The sequence below is a fragment of the Sturnus vulgaris genome, chromosome 1 (assembly GCF_052056855.1).
Source record: "Sturnus vulgaris isolate bStuVul1 chromosome 1, bStuVul1.hap1, whole genome shotgun sequence".
NCBI classification, from domain to species: Eukaryota; Metazoa; Chordata; class Aves; order Passeriformes; family Sturnidae; genus Sturnus; species Sturnus vulgaris.
This window is the reverse complement of record NC_142243.1, coordinates 152,747,050-152,767,228: the sequence shown is the minus strand read 5'-3', so window position 1 is coordinate 152,767,228 and position 20,179 is coordinate 152,747,050. Positions and strand designations below refer to the sequence as shown.

At 45.7% G+C, this 20,179-nt stretch overlaps 1 protein-coding gene across 2 annotated transcripts in view; it reads left to right on the top strand.

Annotated features, from left to right (window-relative positions):
• Window positions 1-1,263: 1,263 nt before the first annotated feature.
• SLC45A4 (solute carrier family 45 member 4) overlaps window positions 1,264-20,179 on the top strand; it is an 84,723-nt gene continuing 65,807 nt past the window's right edge. The window contains exon 1 of one of the 2 annotated variants that reach the window (XM_088179861.1): window positions 1,264-1,447. The gene's annotated coding sequence lies outside the window, so the exon portion shown is untranslated. Of the gene's footprint in view, window positions 1,448-1,800; window positions 2,022-20,179 lie in introns of those variants that run through there. The other variant, XM_088179867.1, reaches the window with a different exon arrangement.

The window sequence follows — 20,179 nt, the reverse complement described above, 5'->3', positions numbered from 1 at the left end:
GAGGTCTGGCTGGCATCCATCCATGAGTTCTGCTGATGCAGGAGAACAAACCTGGCCTTAGGATGGTGACACTGCCCTGCTGCATCCTGCTGAAGCGACACCCAGGAGAGCCCGGCTTCCCCTCAGCCAATTCACAAGGACTGTCCCAGCCACATCAAACCCCACATTCCAGTCTGGATGTCAGCAGGGAACGAGGCCACGTGTGGGAGGCAGGGAGCCCGTTCCCTGCATGGATGAGCTGCACAGGAACTTTGTGCAGATGAGTGGGATGGGGAGGTGCAGGGACACACCCACGGTTATGCAGAGAGTCCGTGGCAGAGGTCAGTGCTTCAGTGACTCCTAGCCCTGGGATTTGGGAGAGGGAAAGGGAAGGAGTTTGCAGTAGCTAAAGCCAGGGAATTGGGGATCTGAGCCGGATTCCCAGCCACGCAAGCCTTGGGGCCTGATCTCATCTTCCTCCAGTGCAGTCACTCTAGTTCCAAGACTAAAGGAAAATGCCACGTTCCTTGTGGCCCACAGATTCCCAACCATTAGCTAAGACCAAAGCAGACATCAACACTCTTGCCATGCCATGAGCCTCTTGCACTAGAGCACAGGATCCCCCCAGCACAACAACAGAGACCATGAGATCAAGATTCTCTTTGACATAACATTGACACCAAAATGTTTCAGTTCACCTGAGTCCTCCAAGCACCTCAGGCTCTTTTTCTGCCTCCCTGTCACCCCATGGTTTCAGCTTAGTGATATCCTCAGCCTGACAGGCAGGTGATGAGTCTTGAGAGATGCTTGATGTGAAGGACATGACAGAAGAAAGGGACTTTGTCAACTTGGGGAGTCACGAAGCAGCCAGGGGGAAGAAAGCTTAATCTGAACAACCTCACTCAGGAAAGCCAAGACCAGTGGAATCTGGATCTGCACAGCCCATGTGGAGCCTGTAACAGCAAGGTGCTGGTTTGAATCAAAAGGCATCAGCCTGCAGGTTATAAAGGCATCTCTGCTGCTTGTGAGGGTGCCCTTTACATGGCCTCCACCTCGTGGGGCTAAGGATGGTTCCTGCCTACCCTATGGATATCACCACCATTTGCTTGCTTCTTAACATATCTAACAACACCAAATGCAGAGGAGAAACTCCTCTGCCTATGAAATTCACCCCAGAAAATCCTGAGTAGTAAAGCAGAGCAACTTGTGGATCAACACTTTCCCTCTGGGTCTTAAACCATCACATATATTTATTTTTTTTTCCTTGACTGAATATGTGCTGATCTCATTCATCCTGGGAAAAGCACGGGGTGTTCTCATCCCGGCTATACCTGGCAAGCTGCACACACTGTGACAGAGGGAGCGAACTTCTGAGCAGGCTCTGCAGTGGCTGCTGCCCGGCTCCTTGTGGCTCTTTCCTGGAGCGAGAGGCCGCTTCTTCACCTGGCATTCCTGGGAGAGATGAAGGGTAAGTCAGCAAATCAGCTCCATGCACTGCAGACATTCTGTGCTTTCAGCCATAGCAGAATTAGCTCAGGTCGGGATTTGCTGGTAGCTGGGCAGAAAAACATCAACAGGGCTTTTTATCCCCCCTCTCCACCTCCTTTAGAGGAAGAAAGCAATAAAATGTTTTTAACGTGCTGCGTGGAGGCAGGTTGCGGGAGCCGTGGTCCCCGGCACGGCTCAGCAAGCACTGCCGGGGAAATCAACAGGGAACGTTGCTGATGCTATTTTAGACACCGGCAGAAAACGCCAGATAGCAACACCGAATTCGACGGGGCTGCACAAACCGCGGAGCAGCGGCAGCGGCACGGAACGCAGGGACCCGCTCCTGCCGATGTGTGGGTTGTCAGCCGATTTGTTGATGAGTTTGCTAACCACGACGTTGCTTTGACATGTCAGCTGGCGAGCCGGCGTCTGCATGCTCCGGTGTCATGCAGGCAGCTCCGTCTGAGCCCTGCGGAGAGCAGCTTAGATCCGCTGGCCGGGGTTAAAAATGAGCCGCAGTTAAGCTGTGGAAAGGGATCCGCGCTGCCGCCAACGTGAGTGCTCCGCGCCTGCCAGCGCAGGTGGAAGTTGCATGCCTGTCTCCAAGGGGGGATGCGGCTCTCGCCGGGTGTCTGCCGGCTCCATCGGGAGCGTCCTGGCTCGCTTGCCTGGGAGAGGATGGAAAGAGGGCATCTTGCGGGACTGCTGCAGCCAGCGGTGCTGCTGAAGGCAGCGTGAGAGATTAAAGGCGGTATCTGAGCATAAAGATACCGCAACAGCCCTTGATTTAGGAATAATGAGTATAGCAGGGCTGGCTGCTGCAGGAAATGCCCTCTTCGTAAGTCAGGTTGTTTGGAGCAAAAAAGAGCAATTATGCGGATTCTGCTGCAGCTCGTTGTGGACGGGTTAATTTAGGAAGATGATGTTTGCTGGCAGATAAAGGAGGCAGCCTGGCAGAGGAGTTAAAATGCAGAATTATCCGACCAGGCTGGTGTTTTGAAATGGTACAATAATCCCAAGGCAGGGCAACATTGTTTGGTATGATTGATCTTCTGAGATACTCAGGACCAGGGAGACCTTAGCTTAGAGGGCTATTCTTAATAAAACTTTTTTTTTAAAAAAATGAAAAAATATTTTCAAAGACAGACCTTGTTTTGCAAAGCCCCAACACCACAATGACAGGCACTGCTGATACCAGCTGTCCTGGCTGCCATCTGAATGCCAGGCCTTCCCAGAAATGCAGCTTGTGAAAGATTCGTCACAGGGAAGTTTTTAACGCCCCAGTTTTGCATGTGGGTGCGAACACACGCCTGTGTTCGGGGAGAAGAGACATGAACTGCTCGTTGTATCCCAAACGTGGCTGTGCAGCCAAGGAATTACTGTAGCTGTGATGATGAGTGTTAAGCAGGGCTGTACTTTTAAAAGGACAGCCTGGCTGGGTTTAATATGGTGATCCCTCCTGGAGATTTCAGCGTTCATGGTCTCAGACATCTCATAGATAAAACTGGTGCCTGTTCCTCAAAAGCTGGTGTCAAATGCTGGTGCTCCCACAGGACCTCCTGCATGGACACAGCAAGGACACAAGGTCTGAGTTGATTTGCAGCTCCAGCTGGGGTGGCATAGTGAAAATGCCATAGAGGGCGACTTGGCAGGGTTGATTTGGACAGGATGGGGATTGGAAAGGTGGGCAAATAGCAGTGAATTTTCCTGGAGAGAAGGTGACGAGGGATCAAAAGGGAGAGATGGCATTGATGTGTGCTGGGACAAGTCTGGGATGTGAAGGGGACAAGGGTTTGTGATGGCAGGGAGTGCTCCCTGTGCTAACCCATCACTGTCTGTACTTGTCAGTAATGCACAAAGCCACAAATGAGAGATATTGTGTGTTTGCAAGAAAAGGGGTATTTGCTCCTTCCTCATTTCTCTATTAAACTACATTGCAAACTCTGCCTCAGCTCTCCTTCCAGAGGGAAAAGAGCAGTTGTTGTGGAGGCTTTTTTTTTTTTTAAGCAGCAGTACAAGCAACCTAAAGCACAACCTTCCTCTGACATAACCTTACTTTGGTGTCATTCCCAGTAGTTGCTTTGGGACTGACCAGAACCAAACAGTTCTGCAAGAGCACAACCTCTGCAGAAGCAGCAGCCTGCCTTGGAGGGCTACTTAATTTTCTTTCATTAAATTTACTGTTTGTATTATTTTGTTTAATGCTGTTGAGGAAAAAGGGCCCTCTCTACCGAGCAACCCTATTAAAACATACCTATTAAACCTCACCCCATGAAATCACAGGGGCTGGCTGGTGCTGGTGGAAGTCCTGCTGGTGGTTCTTGTCTTGAAGGCCACAGGAACCAAGCACAGACCAATGTTGCTATTGTCAAAGGCTGGGGATCTGATACAAGAGCAAGAATGGTGTGTGAGGGAGGGCTTACAGCTCTCTGGCTGGCAGACCTTCTAGATGTCTTTTTCCTTCAGCTTTCACCTAAGGTGAAAAAGGAGATGGAGTGAAAGCTGTCCCTTCATGGCTTGTTGACAGCTTGTCAAGCAGAGGTTGGGAGGAAGCTCCAGTTAACACCTGGGCATTCCTGTAAGTTAGTTATTTCAGCAAGTAATGGTGGTTCATGATCTGTGTTTTCAGAAACCTCTTTATCCAACTCTGAAGCACTGCTTTGCTCGGCAGGGATCAGAATCCTGGTTATCACTTGCTATTGACATGGGCATAGCATTTTATCCCTCCCACCTTCCCACCATGAAAAGATGAAGCCCCACCAGCAAATTGATGCAGACTTCCCTGCTCTCCTGGGCTGACTTTGGCAGCCATAGAGCTCTTTGTCAATGCAAGTTGCTCTGAGAACATGGACCCAGATCCAAAACTGAATGAGGACAAGGGTCTCCAACACCTCAGAGAAAGGGGAATTGTATCACATAGACAGCAAACACTTTGCCAGCTGCTGCACCATATACTGAAGCAACCACACAGCCTGCAGCCCTGATACAAAACCACTGACCTGAACACCAGCCAGATCATTTTTCTTATGAGAATGCACCATTCTTGAGCAATTTTTCCAGCACATCCCACGCAAACAGGTTTTCTCTGAACAGCGCACGGCAGCATTTACCATCTCATGCCAGCTCTTGTTTTTCCCTAATCACAGGGGTTGGGAGGGCTCTCACGTATCACTGGTGTGTCTGTGCTGGTGGGCACAGAGTCTGAGGGGTATCCTTATGGAAAATCGAGCACTAAACCATTTCATGTCACTACTTCTGCTGAAGACAGAATTACAGGATGGTTTGGGTTGGAAGAGTGTCTATTTCCAACCTTAAGTTAGAAAAGGTCACACCTTTCTGCAGAAATCTGAGACCCTGGACCTTGCACGTACATACTAGTCTAACAACACCTTCTTCATCTTCTCATCACTGCAACAGCCTTTCCAGGAAGGGCAAGCTGACTCTTCCCAGTGGGTGTGCAGGGAGTTGCAGAAGCAGTGTTGATCCTTCAATACTGACACTAACTCCTGTTGTTTGGGATATTATGCTATATTAGCTGAATTCTTGTGGTAAAAAGGGAATGTGGTGGGAAATGGATAGTGTCTGTAAAGTCTGATTTCTGGCCCAATGTATTTTGTGCCCACCCTGACCTGGAGTTTAAGCTACTGTGGAAGCAGGGAGATTTTAAGGCATTTTTTTGGCCCAATTTATCAACTTCCATTGCACAACAGCACCTCAGGGCAGCCAGGGTGTATCACCAGATACACTAACTGGGCTTCTTAGTGGTGAGTGACACCCATGTGCCATTTGTTCATAACTAAGAAATGGCCAAAATCCCTCTCTTCTCACATGGCAGAGATGGAGGGATGTTTCTACAGTAGCAGCTCTACTCCTTGGCAGACACCGCTTTTTGATCCAAGCTTGCAATCTCCTCATGTCCCTCATACAGGAGGGAGGAGGAAGCAAAAGCAGCCATGCTTCTCCCACTTGTCTGGCCCTGGTATCCCACACACTGATCTGATGGGAAGAGCAGGGCAAAAAAGGAATTTTTCCAAGATGATCTAATCAACATTTCTCATGTTTTCTCATTTGGTAAGAGACTGACACTCTATTTCTCCCTTGATCACCCTGAAAAGTCCATTAATTTTACCCTGCTGAAAAAGGACTGGGGGATATAAAATTTAAATCTTAAACAACAAAAGAGCAGAAATTGAGTATTTTCCTTTATTTACAATGCAATGTACTAAATAAGGTTCAGAAATGGCAAATGCTCAGGGACAACCGTTTCATCATATAATTTCATAAGGGAGAGAAGAAGCAAATCCAATAGTCATGGATTCAGTGAATAGAGTGGATTGAGCCCTGTCCCTGTGCAGTGCTGGAGTCAGTCTGATCAACCTCCCATGTCTCCTGCACTTGTCCTGTCAGACCTATCTGACGGTTTTTGAGGTAATTCTGACCTAATTGTCAGGCACAGAAGCAATTTCTGTCTGGGATCATGACTGTGCCATTAGCTGGGAACTGCTGGGGTAGATTCCTGTGTTCACAAACTTCAAGCAAGTACCTTTTGGGAGAGGGAGAGAATGAGCTGGGTGGTAAGCCAGGTTCTTCTTGCCATTGTCAGAGGATTCAGTGTGCTTTGGAAGAGAGGCAAGATACTTTAGGAAAACAATTCTCATATACACAAGTCTACAGAGAAAGCAATGATCAGCACATAAAGAAAAACACAACTTTAGCAACCTACACAATTCACAGCAGTGGTGCTGCATAGGGGGGCTTGGCATGATATGTGAAAAAGTTAAGTGGCCTCAAGAGTGAAAAGACATGGACAACTGCCAATATATTATACAGTTCTCATCTGAGCATCCAAATTCCCCCTGAGTGAGCTGCATTAGGCTGCAGAGCAGTCTGTAATCAGGAAGTTTGGCAGCGATGATGGAGATGCTCCTGGCATCCATTTTGACCAGCCTATTGTGCAGCTGGGTCTGCAGAGCCTCTCTGGGTACCAGAGAGAAAAGAGGCCTCTCCTGCAACTGGGCAAGAGCTGTGGCTCTCCACACATTGGACAGGATCCACTTCAGCCTCCGGCACAAAGCCCTGGGAGCAACGGAGCCGGGGCCACGTTGCCTCTTTGTGCAGAGTCTGGGCAGACACATCCAGGTCACTCACTCCAGACAGCATTCATGACCTGTGCCTTTGCTGTTTTCCAGTCACCCAGAGAGGAGCTCAGAGCCTTGGCAGCAGCCCTGTCACAGTCCCCAGAGTCCCTGGGCTGTCCTGCCTGCTGAAGCATGGCTGGAGCGTGTGGCAGCTCAGGAACTTGGGAAGAGGCCACCACGTCCGGCTTGGATGTGATGTGCCTCACCCCACGGTGCCTTTTGGGTTCATTTAGGCACTCAGCTCATTCTTCAGTGGCTGAAGGGAGATCCAAGAACAGGATTTAGCTGTGGCTCACCCTCCCCTTCTCCTCCTCAATCCTCTAGAAAGAATAAATGCTAAAGAGAATGAAGGTCATCCACGGCCAGGGCAAGTCCATGCTAATCCCTCTCTGAAGTCTTGGCTGAGTCCAGCATTCAAGCCCTGGGAAGAATTAGGAAATGGATAATAGAACAGGAAATGGCAGATTTTGGTAGTGAAAAGGAGAGACACACATTGCCCATACTATAGAGATAAAGGAGAGGGTTTCCCTCTCCTCTCAGGCTATGGATGCTAGAACTGAATGAATACGATGTCCAAACTGGGTGAAAAAAAGACTGTGCCTCTCTTCTTGTGGGACTAACAGGGAGGGGCCACACTGGGAAAAAGCCAATGGCTTGAGGATGACTTTCACACTTGGTGCCTACCCCTCCTGTGCTTGCTCCCATGGAATTTTCAGCAGGCACCCTTGTATGCATTTGAGAGGGAAAGAAAACCTGTCTGCCAGCCCACTGCTCTAGCAGATCTTCCTTTTTATTTCTGAGCTCAGCTCAAAAAGGACTTTTCTCTGCCATCCTAGAGAAAGAACTGAAAGTGCACGATCAGCTGAAAAAGATGAACTTGCTGCAAGCAAACCCGACACCTTCTGCAACATCCGAGAGAACGAAAGCTTCATTCTCTTTGTTTGTACACAACTGATCAATTGAAACCAATCGATGAAGCACTAGGGGTTGTTGTGTTCCTGCCTCCACCCTGCAGGCTCTGCCTGATCCCAACAGCAGCAGAGCTGGCTCCCATGCTAGTTCACGTGCAAGGACAGATTCTCCAGTGACATCTGATCCTCCAGGATATCTCATGGGTGCCTAATTATTATCTAAAGCCCAGCCTGGATAAAACAGAGTTTTTTTTATATCCCTTTCCTCCCAAACCTTCTCCCTAAATCTTCTCAAAACACAGTGGACAACACAATGGTTTATCTGCAGGCAACTGCTCCTTCATAGCTCCCTTCAAAGCCCATGAATTTAGGCTGCAGTTAAACCTTGCAGAAAGCCCAGTTTCTCCAGCCCTGCAGGTAAATCTCTTTTATATCTCTTCCTTTTTCTGTTACTAATGCACTTCTTCTGGGCCTTGATCACACTTCACTTTTACTCATTCACAATACCACCACAGAGATTTTTCTCCTAACTTTTCTCTTTTGTCCTGTTTCTCAGGCTGTATCCCTTCACTGGTTCATCCCTTCTCATAACACCAAACTCAGGTCTTTGCTCTCAAAGCCCTGTGACTTCTCTGTCCATAGCCCTTCCCACCAATAACCAACCCACAATGGTGGCCAACCTCCTTTCTTATCATGTCTTTGGAAGTGCTCCTCAAAAAACATCCAAAAATCAGTCTCTGGTAGAAACCCATCTTTGCTCCCAGTATCTACATACTGGTCATGTTGCCACACAACACACTGGCAAATATCACTTTCCTTCTCCATGTTCCCATTTGTCTGAGCCACCCATTTTCCTATGTCTTAATCTTGGAATAGCAAGTATGATTTGTTGCGTAGCACAGCTCAGCCCAGCTGCAGCTTCTTGTCCTATGGCAACAGGAACCAGGAATAATAACAGCAAGGTGGTGACTCATTAAAACCAATAACCTCAATAATTAGACTTACTTAACTTTTCCAATTGTATAAACAGCTGAGAAAGAAAAATAGAATCTTATGCTTATCCAATATTTTTCCTTCTTCCAGTTTCTCACACAGAAATTGTCAGTACTGGGCACTTGTCACAGTCAAATTTCCTCTCTCCACACAACAGTTAATTCAAGGAGTGAAGTGAAATGTTTGCTTTGTCCATATTCTGCGAGCGCTGAAATCTCTCCAGCATCTCTCTGCTCTGAGCAAGGAGGAGACCAGCTGCAGCCCTGCCTTGGTGCTAACATTGTTCCAGCTGCTGCTGCTATAGGAAAAAACCAAAGGCAGAACTGTCCAAGTTTCGAGTTCCTGAAAAAAATCTGTTTAAGTCAGCAGGGATAGAATCTGGATGCAAATTTCTCTCCAGATTTGGTGATCAGTGGGTGCCATCTACCATTTCATTCAGCTGCTGTTGGTTGAAGCTGTATCCTGGTTCAGCCTCTTCTCTGCTCCCCCTGTGGCCTGCCCCTCTTTAAATAACAGTCCCCTGCTCATTGCCTCTTGTCAGAGGCAGAGAAAGAGGCTTGGACCAAGGAAAAGCTGCCCATGGGATTAACAGAGGGTGTCTGTGGGACAAGGAGCCATCACAAGTAGGACAGAACTCAGAGAGCACTGGAGGGACAGGAAGCCTGGGGGCAAAACACTGAGACAAGCTAGCTGGTAAGATAAGGAGCAATCAGGCTGGCAGGGGGTGGGAGAGAGGAGGCAAGGTACCAGGGAGGAAGACCTGAGAGGACTGAGATGAAAAGGGGATGAAGAGATCAAACTGCTAAGAGAGGTGGGCATCATCCCTGAGCAGAGCCTCACACTCCAGCCCGTTTTCTCAGTCCTTGTCCCTCTATTTTGGGCACACCAGGACCTTGTGTTTAACTTTGCCCTTTTTTAATTGCAAAGGATCTCAGTCTCCTGTAGCTGATGTGGCTGCAGAACCGGCACTGTCCTGGAAATGGCTGCTCTGACCTCAGCAGGGCAACTGCCCTGGTGCCAGCATTGAAGGAACCTTAGAACGGGTCAGATCTCAAGAACGTGACTGCCAAACCTGCCCTACAGACCTCACCCCCCTCCCAAAAGAAGCACGCCAGTGAGTACGATAATAGGGTGTTAAAAATGGAAAGTGCTTATGGAGAGAGATCAGCTGCTTTGTGAGGCAGCTGTATGTTCTGGAGGTCCTTTTGATGTAAATGTGTGAAATTACACATTTATTGCAGGATTCAAATGTAGCCATGGCAACATGATTATCAAACAGTTGCATATGGAAGTGTAAATCCATACAGGTTTCTGCCTGGGGAGATTAAACTGCCCAGAGACAGAGCTCTGTATTCCAAGCAATGTATTCCAAGCCTAGGCCCTCTGTGCCCAAAAGGATTAATCTCTGGCTTCTGTACCTCGGAAAAATTCCATTTCTTTGCATCCAAATTGGCTCCAATCAAGTGGGCCAACCACCAAACAGATGGAGAAGAACACTAAGCAGGGCAGTACCCTGAGCAGAGAGGCAGCACCAGATACCTCCCTGCACACTGCTGCATGGAGTGACCTGTCCTGAAGGCTGGTTTGAAGAAACTCCTCTGCTCAGGGGAGCAGGGACAGTTCAGCCAGGAGCTGTGTCTGCAGAGCAGGTTTCAGTTACACCTCGAGCATCATCAGGCTGTATTCATAGAATTCCTGGGCATGAAAACAGGCTGGGCAGCCAATGGCACCCCCTCACCCACGGTATCCTCATGTGACAGTGATCTGGTGACATGGTGACATCTGAAGAGGGGACAGCAAAGCTGGCATGTGTACTGGATCCAAGTAGGAAAGAGCTGTGCCCTTATAACCTCAAAACCATGACCTTGGTGGCCATTCCTTGGAAACAGGGCCCATCCATTAATTTTCCACAACTGTCAGTTCCAGGCTGAGCCGCAGTGTCACAGCCAAGGAAAGTCAGGCACAGTCTCCTCCCCTGGATACATAGCAGGCTCTGACACCTCATGTAACATAGACTGGGCTCAGCTCAGGGTCCTGGTGTGTCTGGAGTGAAAAGTATCATCAGGTGGACTGTGAAACAACAGGGGGAAAGGGAAAGAAAAAGAGAAAAAAGAAAAAAAGAAAAAAAAGAAAAAGAAAAAGAAAAAGAAAAAGAGGAACATGCACCCCAGCACAGAAACAGACTAGTGAGAAGGAAATAGAAGTTTTAAATAGACACTAAAAGATTGGCAGAATTTGGCTGTAAATGAAAACAGAGTAGTGGAAGGGCAGAACTTTGTCCTTGTTTCTCTTTTTTTTTCCATAGCCTTGATGCAGCTCTTTCACTGAGAAACACAAAAGTAGGGCACAGGCACCCGGGTGTATCCACAGTCCTGAGGTTTGGGGATCTGCAGCAGGAGCCCTGGCATCCCCCTGGAAGCAGTGGAAAAGCAGGTTATCTCCATAACAATGTGGTGAGCAGCTTAGTGGGACACCTAAAGCACCTGATGGCAATGCCCCCGAGCCATCATATAGGAATTCACAGGATGGCTTCTCAGTAGGATGTTCCTATAGTTAATTAACCTCTGGTCCTGCTTTCCAGCAGGAACACCTCTTGCTTCCATCTCCAGCAAATGGCTCTTAATAGATTTGACAGCCTGCTTTCACCTGACACCTTCTGCTGGAGGTATTTCTGGGCAAAATCCCTTCTCACCTTCCCTACTGCAGCATAAACATCCTGGAGCTCCACCACACTCGTTTCCAAACCTGTGAAGTCCCAGATGGTCCATCAACCATCCTCCTCAGTTTCTTTCTCTGCATCGTGAGACTTTCTAGCAGAACCTCTTTACCTTTTCTCAGGGACTTTTTAAATAGTGCTGTTTCACAGGGGATTTTTGAGTTGGAAAAAAATATGGGCTCTTGGCACTAAAGACAGACCTTTCCCAGTAAAATAAGGCTTTTGATTTTAAAAGTGACAAACTTTGTTTCTTAATTTAAAAGAAGATTATTTTTCCCAAGCCTATTTAGAAAATAAAGAAAAACTATTGCTGTGCTAATTGCTACTACCAAATGATTTTCACATCATCTCCGCCTGTGGCCACACAGATACAGGTCGTAAAAAGGACTTGGCATTCCAGGCTGCAGCAGATCAAGTATCAGATTTCTGGTTAACCATGAATTGTCACTAAAAACTAAAGGCACCCCAGCCCTGCCATTAAGGCTGCCTGAATCTCATGACTTGGGAGTGCTGCTGTGCTGTGCTGTCATAGCATCTTCTCCCCAAATTTGGCCTCTGCTTCTTGAGAAAATGAACCAAACCTCCCTAAGAAGGGAGGCAAAGCTGTTGCCCACATCTCCTCATTCCCCTCGCTGCAGTCCTTTCATCTCTATGCTATATTAGCATTCTGGAGAGCACTAATGGGTCTGAAGTGGCTTAAAGCCATTTCCTTTATTGCTGGATTAGTGCTGGGAGGGGATGAAACTGCCAGCGCTCAGCTCGGGCTCGTCGAGAGCTTTCTGCTCCAAGCAGGCACGAGCGCTCAGAGCCCCGGCCCGCCTCGCACAACCCAGCTCTCTGCTTTTATGAATGGAGTTAAAAACAACACATGCCATGAAGCTGTTGCTTAGAAGCCTTTTTTTTCCCTAGTGTCCTGACTACTCTGGCCAATACAAGCCCCAGTGCTCCAGAGCAGCGCACAGCCCTGAAAGCAAGGAAGCGGGCAGGAAAAGCAAAGCACAGGTTCCCTATCTGTTCCCTGCCTGCCTTTAGTTGAGCAATTATACAGCTCCAGATCTGTGATTATTCCTGGCAAGGTTTGTTCATCTCATGGGAGACTTTTGGAACAACACGGTGCTTTTGTAGGGAGTGTCAACCACCAGGCGAACGTGCCTTCCAGATCAGATTTTTTTTAAAATATGTAAGTAATTGTTTCTTTACAGATTGGTCTTTGCCTTTTAATGACTCACATTTCTACCTTGTCAGCTTTCAGCACGGGCCCTGCCCTCCCTCCCAGTGCTACAATCCTCCCAGATCTCACCCACAGTGCCAGGTCACACCAGGTGAAATCCTGACGGATCCATTTTGTCAGCACCCTGTCCACATGTTCTGCTTACAGGGGCTGCTTTTTTGGGGGCTTCAGAAACTACGGGCACAGCAGTCAGAAGGCATAAATCCAAGGCACAAACCTGCCTCTAAAACACTGAAATAGGGGTTTGTCTGTGGTTTATTTTTTGGACAAACCCAGATGAATTTTCACAGCAATGGTGACAGATTCTCATCCCCCAGCACTGCTGCTGTGTCAGGAGTCTCGTTCCCACTCCGACCTCCTGAGGTGCAAACATGCTCTTCAAAATAAAGAGGGAGAATGCTTAAACACCCCTAAAACTAATTCATTAGCTTTAAACCCACTGGAATATAACTGCATCTTTTTAATAGGGTTTTGATTTTGGTTTTTTTCTGAAGCTTTTCCCCCTTCACTGCTCTCTGAAAATGTATTCAATGTGTAGAGAGCAATTATGGAAAATTTCAGGCTGGATGGGTAAAGCATGGCCAACTTGTAAGTAATTGGAAACGTAGAAAGGGAAATGTTTGGCAACATGGGATAAAAGGTGCTGTGTGAGTGGAGGATTTTTTTCTTATTGCAAACTCTCCTCTCTGATATGTTAATTGTGTTTGGCCTGATCCCTTGACAGTCCATTAATTTTTTGTCCAATTGCAGGCTGCTGAGGGCAGATAAATTTCAGACTATTATGGGAACACCCTAGAAGTTTGTTAGAAAGGAAACTCTCTGTTTCCTGTATCATCCTTCTGGGGATCTTGAAAGAGTTCACAAAAGCCACTTAAGCAAACTTTCTTTGCTGGATAACGGAAGGAAAGGAAGCTGTGAACAAGCAAACAACACTCAATTCCATGAGACAAGAGATACTCATAGGTCATTCGAGAGAAAGTAGAGTCTGTGAATGAAATGCGCACACACACACACAGAAGATATTTTGTACTCTGAAAATAATGGGTATTTCTGCACCCCTGCACTATTTCTGATTTATAACAAGGTAAATCCTGCAAACCACCAGTGAGACAAGAGGTGGAACATCCGTCACTGCAAGGCATGAAATATGTGGAGGGTTTTTGTGGTTCAAATAATATACATTTCAGGATGAGCTGGAGATGGTCATGGATCAACTGAACAGCTTCTTTCTTTCTTTCTTCCTGTTATTAATCATGCAGCTGCCAAAGCTCTGCTACAACCAGATCTGTGGTTTTTGTCACCCACAGATAGAAAGCAAAAGTCTGAAGAGCTGTAAGTTTTCCTATGGCTGGCTTCAAGTGCAAAATTCAGACAGAGCTCAGGGGGCTGCGGCAAAACTCAGCATCAGGTGTGCAAATGCCTTCAAGCCCTGGAAATACTGGGGAATTCCAATTTATAGGCTTGTCCCTGTGTGTGAATTTTACACCAGTATTCTAAGGAAGTGAGGTTGGTCCACTTTTCTGAGAAGTTTTCAACATCTTGGCTTCAGCTGCCTTTCAGAGGGAGATCAAAATCACAGAAAGGATGAAATTATGCAAGTTTGTTAAAATAAGCTCTTAGAGGAGGAGATTTGTTGCTCATCTGAAATATGGGGTTTGAGGTACTTGATGTGAGTAAATCCATGTGGTAGAGAGATCTTGTATCTGTTCAAACCACAGGAAAACAGGTTCAAGTTTCCATTCAACAACAAGGTATGGTTCTTTAATAAGAAGCGGTTTGGGAGAATTTGCTTAGCAAGAAACTACCTGGGCAGTGACTGAAAATTTTTTAAAGGCATTTAGGAAAATATCAATCGTGAAAACATTTTTTTCTAGCAGATTCTGCAACTTATGCCTATGGTCTGAACAAAACCACTAACATCGGGGGGGGGGGGGGGAGCAGTGGTGGAGAGAGCAAGGAAAAGATATGAAATATTTGCCAGCTGGGGAAAAAATAAAAAAAAAGGTTTTGTTCAAATTTGGGGCATTCCACTCAAACCAGTTCTTGTTTAATTGGGAATGGGGAAGGCCTTTTCTGGCAGAAATATAGCTGATTACTTGACAGGAAAAATCTAAACTTGTCAAAAACATTTCTCCTGGTCTCTTCTTAAAGTTATCTTGTGGAAGAGTGCTTCCCTGGGGAGCTTGTTAAACCTCCCAAATAACCTCATTGCTAGGAACTTTCTCTCAGTTTTACTCCTTTATCTTCAGCTGTAACCTCTTGAGTTTGCTCTCCAGGTTGCAAATGATCTCCATTCAAATCATCTGTTGTCTTTCTGTGCTCTGGCCCAGGTGAGAGCTAACACATCCCTGTGGAGAGCATCTGTCTGCTCAGTGTAAATGCATCACCAGTCCAAAGAAACGGGCTGGAAGCCATTCAAGGAGAAAGATTCTTTATTCCTATTCTGATAGTAATACAAAACTTTTGGTCCTACCAAAGCAGCCTTGAGTCTTTGAGGTGCTTAAGTCAGGAGCTTAGTTGCCAGGCTCCTGATATAAATAAGGAAAGAAGCTGCTGAACCGATAGGATTGTCTAAGGAAGAAGAGCAGCAGGAAAGCACAACTCTATTATAATCTTGCTGCTCTCTGCTGTTGGCACAGCACATGTTCATGCACATAGGCCACCTCCAGGTTCCCCTCCAGCACGTTGTGTTGTAGCCCTTGGAAAGTCTGGGAAGTGTTTGAGGAAAATTATGAAATTGCTTGAGGAGAAACTGGAAAATAAAGCTGTTTTTATAGAGCTCAGAAGTGAGAACTGGAGACTGATTTGTTCTGTGAAAGGCCTGACCATGACCTGCCAGCCTTGGCAGGCTCACACAAGGTGTAGGACCGTAGCTTGAGTCACTGTGTGCGGTTTCTTCAACAGAAAACTATACTTCTCTTTTTTTCAGGGTTTCCTACCAAATCAACTAGATAAACTGATTTATCCCAAGACTAGACTCTTAAAATTCCTTAGCCAGAGTTCTGGGGTTCCACAGTGCATTGCCATATATTTCTCCCCACAAAAATGTCTGCAAATTGCATCACCTATCCCACATTCCAAAAGGCTTCTATCTAGTGCAGTCATTTATGGAGAGCACTGTATTTGTGGGAGTCTTCATAAGGGCCTCTACAGAGTTCAGGCAGTGCCTGGATAACGTCATATTGGTTTAGTTTTAGGTCCTGCAAGGAACAGGGAGTTGGAGTAAATGACCCTTATGGGTCCTTTCCAAACTGAGATATTCTATGATTGTATAGCGTATGAGGAGATGAAAAGGAAAAGTTGCTTCTTTTGGGAGTAAGTGGTTTTAAAATCATTTAAGCTGAAAAGCAAAACTAGAGCCCAAGAACAGTGGTGTGAAACATCCACACTGTACTTCAGGTAGAGGGACTTCCACAAGTCCAACACCGCATGAAAATCAATGACTGGGGTGACATTCAGGTCTTGGAAAAGGGGAAAATTGCTGAATACAATTAATTCAAAACAATTGTTTTGAGTTAATTCCAAAAACTGTGAATGTCTCAGTTTACACTCAGCTTTTAGGAGCGGCAGGGGGAACGATTAAAAGAATCCTAAAAAAATCCCAGTATTTTGTAGGGGATTTCCATTCCAATCAACTTTGGCATTTCATTTTCTCCTCAAAGTTTAAAATTACTTTCATAGTAAACACTTTAGGGTCTGCAGCTGTTTGATTCTCTGGCTGGAAATTCAAGAAATTAGAATAAAAAAGTATTTACCCAATTGGTTTCTCAGTCACAACTAAAACAGCCTGCTTGGGGTTATTCTTGAAACTTGGGTTGCTTAAGTCATTTAAATAGATTTCTATTTCAGAAACAACACAAGAGCCAACAATTTCACAACTAAAAGCTCGAGGGCTACAAAACTTGGCTTCACCTAAGACTCTTAACATTGTTTTTCATTATCTTAATCACTAGGTTCTTTACATACTAATTTTCCATCCCATTGCCAACCAGTGCCAATCCAACTCACTTTTCCATCACCCAGGTGAGTGTTACTCATGTTTTCATGGAAATGTGAAAACACTATGAATACAGTCAACACAACAGAGTCTATTTTTGCAATTGCTCATTGCCTTCTGCTAACACTGAGTCATACCTGCAGAAGTCACTAACACAGGTGTAGCTTCTGAATTCTTCTCTAGGATTTTCCAAAAATATGGACAATGCTGATGGTTGTCCAGATGCAGTTTTGATGACACAGGGCTAAACAATTTGTTTATGCTGGGACTCAAAATGTTGCAAACACCAATTAGGTATGTGACTGATTAGGCAAGGGGAGAGATGAGATAAATCACAGCACGTGGTTGTAACAGGCCTTAGCAGAGCAGAGAGTAAAGTGAATGCTCCAAGAACGCTACAGAGGCTTCAGGTCCCACCTGGTGATCAAAACAGCATGCCCAGTAACACCTGCACAGTTTGAATCCAGCTGGAGCCACAGGGCTGCAAAACAAGCAGGCAGTGGGAACAAGGATAAATGCTCAGTTAACTAGAGGTCATCACTTAGTGTCTAGAGCTATAAACTAAGCATTTGTGTGGTATCAGGTAAAAAATGGTATTTTCTTCTCTCTGAGATAGCCCAACTGACTATCATCTACTAATTAATCCATGAAACATTGTGTTATTATGAGAAAGCATTAAGTAACCGAGAACTATAGAATGGGTTGTGTTGGAATGGACCTCAAAGTCCATCTCATTCCAATTCCCCTGCCATGGGCAGGAACACCTTCCACTATCCCAGGTTGCTCCAATCCCCATCCAGCCTGGTCTTGAACACCTCCAGGGATAGGGCATCCACAGCTTCTCTGGGTAACCTGTGCCAGTGCTTCACTATTCTCTGAGTAAAGAATTTCTTCTTAATATCTAATCTTAACTCTCCCCTCTTTTAGTTTAAAACTCTTCCCCCTTGTTTTATCACTTTCTGGTTATATAAAAAGTCCCTCTCCATCTTTTTTACAAGCTCCTACTAAGTACTGAAAGGCCACAAGATCTCTCAGGTGAAACTCCTGAAAATTGGCTTTATAGGAGGCAGCAGGAGTCTGTGGAAGCAGAAGACTAATTAGTTTTTTTTAGACATTCACCAGCATAAACTGAAAATATTACCAGTCAGCTTTCACCAGGGTAAAGCTAATGTGAATGAAGTCACTTGAAAATCATCTCAGCCTTAAACAGTCTCCTGTACTTCAGGCTCTGGTTCAGGATTTTCGTTCTCTGCACATCCAATATGATGAAAATATATAAATTTTTCAGTAAAAATAGAGCAACCAAAATACAAATATCCCTCTGCAGCAATGGAAACCTCATAAACATCACAGTCATGGTTTCATAAGAGGCAGCTCAGAAGGAAGACTGACTAATCTCAGCTCATTGCCCAAGTGTGGAGAAACAGTAAAGTTTCAGAAAAAGAAACAGAATTAAAAAAAAAAATAAAAATAGAGGTTCTGATCTCTCCAAGACAAGGGAAGCAGTGATTGAACTGAACAAGCCCCGCAGTTCTTAAGTGATGTCTAGCAGCATCTTAACTGCTCTTGGCACTTGAGGACTGAAAGCCATAGTTCTTGAAGGACTGTCTCATCACCCCTTGACACCTATAAACTGCTATGAAGCTTAATTCCTCACAGTTTTATTGTGAAGATAATTATAGACCACATAAACTCAAGAGGCAGGATAATTTCGGCAGCCATTAATATCAGGTTTCAGCTGTGCAAACCAGGAAAATAATGACAGGGAACTCTCATTCTTGAAGGCATGAACTCATGATGAGACCTCACAAGTGGCAGAAGCAGCAAACCCCATTTTACAGCCTGTATGAGCACCTTGTAACATAACTGCTATCATGAGCTGTTTATTTTCCATAGGAGAATGATCTGAGAAAAGTTGTAGCTACTGCTTTTAGAGTCATATAATCATTTCTGTTGGAAAAGATCTTTAGAAACATAAAATCCAACCATTAACCCAGCACTGCCAAGTCCACCACTGAACTATTTCCCCAAGAGTGACAGAGATCACCTCTATCATCTCTCTTGTAGACAGTGATACAGTCACTTCTCAGCCTCCTTTTCTCCATGCTGCACACCCCCTGTTCCCTCAGCCACTCGCCATCCAGATCCTTCCCTAGCTCCACTGTCCTTCCTTGGACACGCTCCAGCAACTCAACGTCCTTCTTGTGAGGGGTCCAAAACTGAACAAAATACTTGAGGTGCAACCTCACCAATTTCCAGCACAGGGGGTTCCAGGTTTCAGAGCGGGACAAGGGCAAAGGGAACCTACACCTGCACCACCCTGTTTGCTCAGGACTGTTGACATTCTTCTGGGGTGGCATGAACCAACTGGCTCTAGATGGGTGAACTTTGGGCTGGTGACAGGGCAAAGGGCTGAGTCACACTCTATTCCTGTGGGTTCTGTTGGAAGCCCTTTGGCTCTCAGAATTAAAAGTCAATTTTGGCTAATATGGGCAAACTGAATGGACCTGAAAATCTGCCTATGTGCCAGTCATACAAATTCATACAATCTCCTGCTTGTCTTCATAAAACCTTCTTGAGGCTTGTCCAGACAAAATATCTTTGGTTGACTAGCCATAAGTTTACATCTGAAAAAAACAGAAGCATCCCAATGCTTTTAGGAAAAAAAAAATAGGCATCAAGGGACATGGGCCATTTTACACAGCCATTAAAGTTCCATCGTAATGACAGCATGTGTTGTGGGAGGGTGGGAAGAAGGAAAAATAGCAGTTTCAAGTCCAGAGCCTTTTTCTCCCATCAGATATATCACCTCTTGTGAGAGATACCCCGGGGCTGAGTTAGAGGCCAAATGTGTAAAAGATGAGACTCATTTTCCATGTCCTGTTTATAAATGTCCTGGCTGGGAGATCTCACCTGGGTTTCTGGGTGCTCAGATTTGCTTCAAGCGTAGCCTCAGGTTTCCCAAACCCACGGCCACTCCCAATTAGGAGACACCTCAGAGAGCCAGCTGTGTCAAATATCATTAAATCTGAAAGCAAGTCAAAACAATCCCAAGGGCTTCTGTCCATCCAGAGGGAGAATTACCTTTTTTTTTTTTTTTTTTTTTTTTTTTTTTTTTAATCGCAGCTTTGAAAGGATTTAGGAGCAGCAGCAGTCTCGGGAGGTTTGTATAATCTAGGAATCCCTTGTTTCGTATAAAGCAATTCACACTAGATCTGAACACTGGCAAACAGTCAGCTAAATCCATTATCGCATGATAATGCTCAAACATTTCATTAATTCCTAACCAGCTGTCCTCTGCTCCCTTACCCCTTTCATCATACAAACATTTCTTTAACTGTCTAAGGGAGGGGAGAAGGGAGGATCAGACGCAGCAGCCTCGTAAAATTCCTTCACCCGCTTGGCCTGCGGCAAGTTATTTCTTTTGACACGCGTGTAAAATAATATTGGGGGTGGTGTTTGTTTGGCTTGGCTGGATAGTGAGTTTTCATAACAATTTGGTAAGCCAAGTACCTGTGAAATGGAGTACAGAGAGCTCATGGCAGCTTGTTGATGAGCCTGCTGTCTGGTTGATTAACATATCTCATTAAATAGGGAAGACCCCTTGCTCCAGCATCTATGCCAAACACAAGGCAAGGTGTTTGGACCAGAATGTTGCTCTCCAGTGGTTTGAGGTCCTGCAGGTTATTTCTCTTTTAAAGTCCTCGCGTACTCCATTCCAAACAA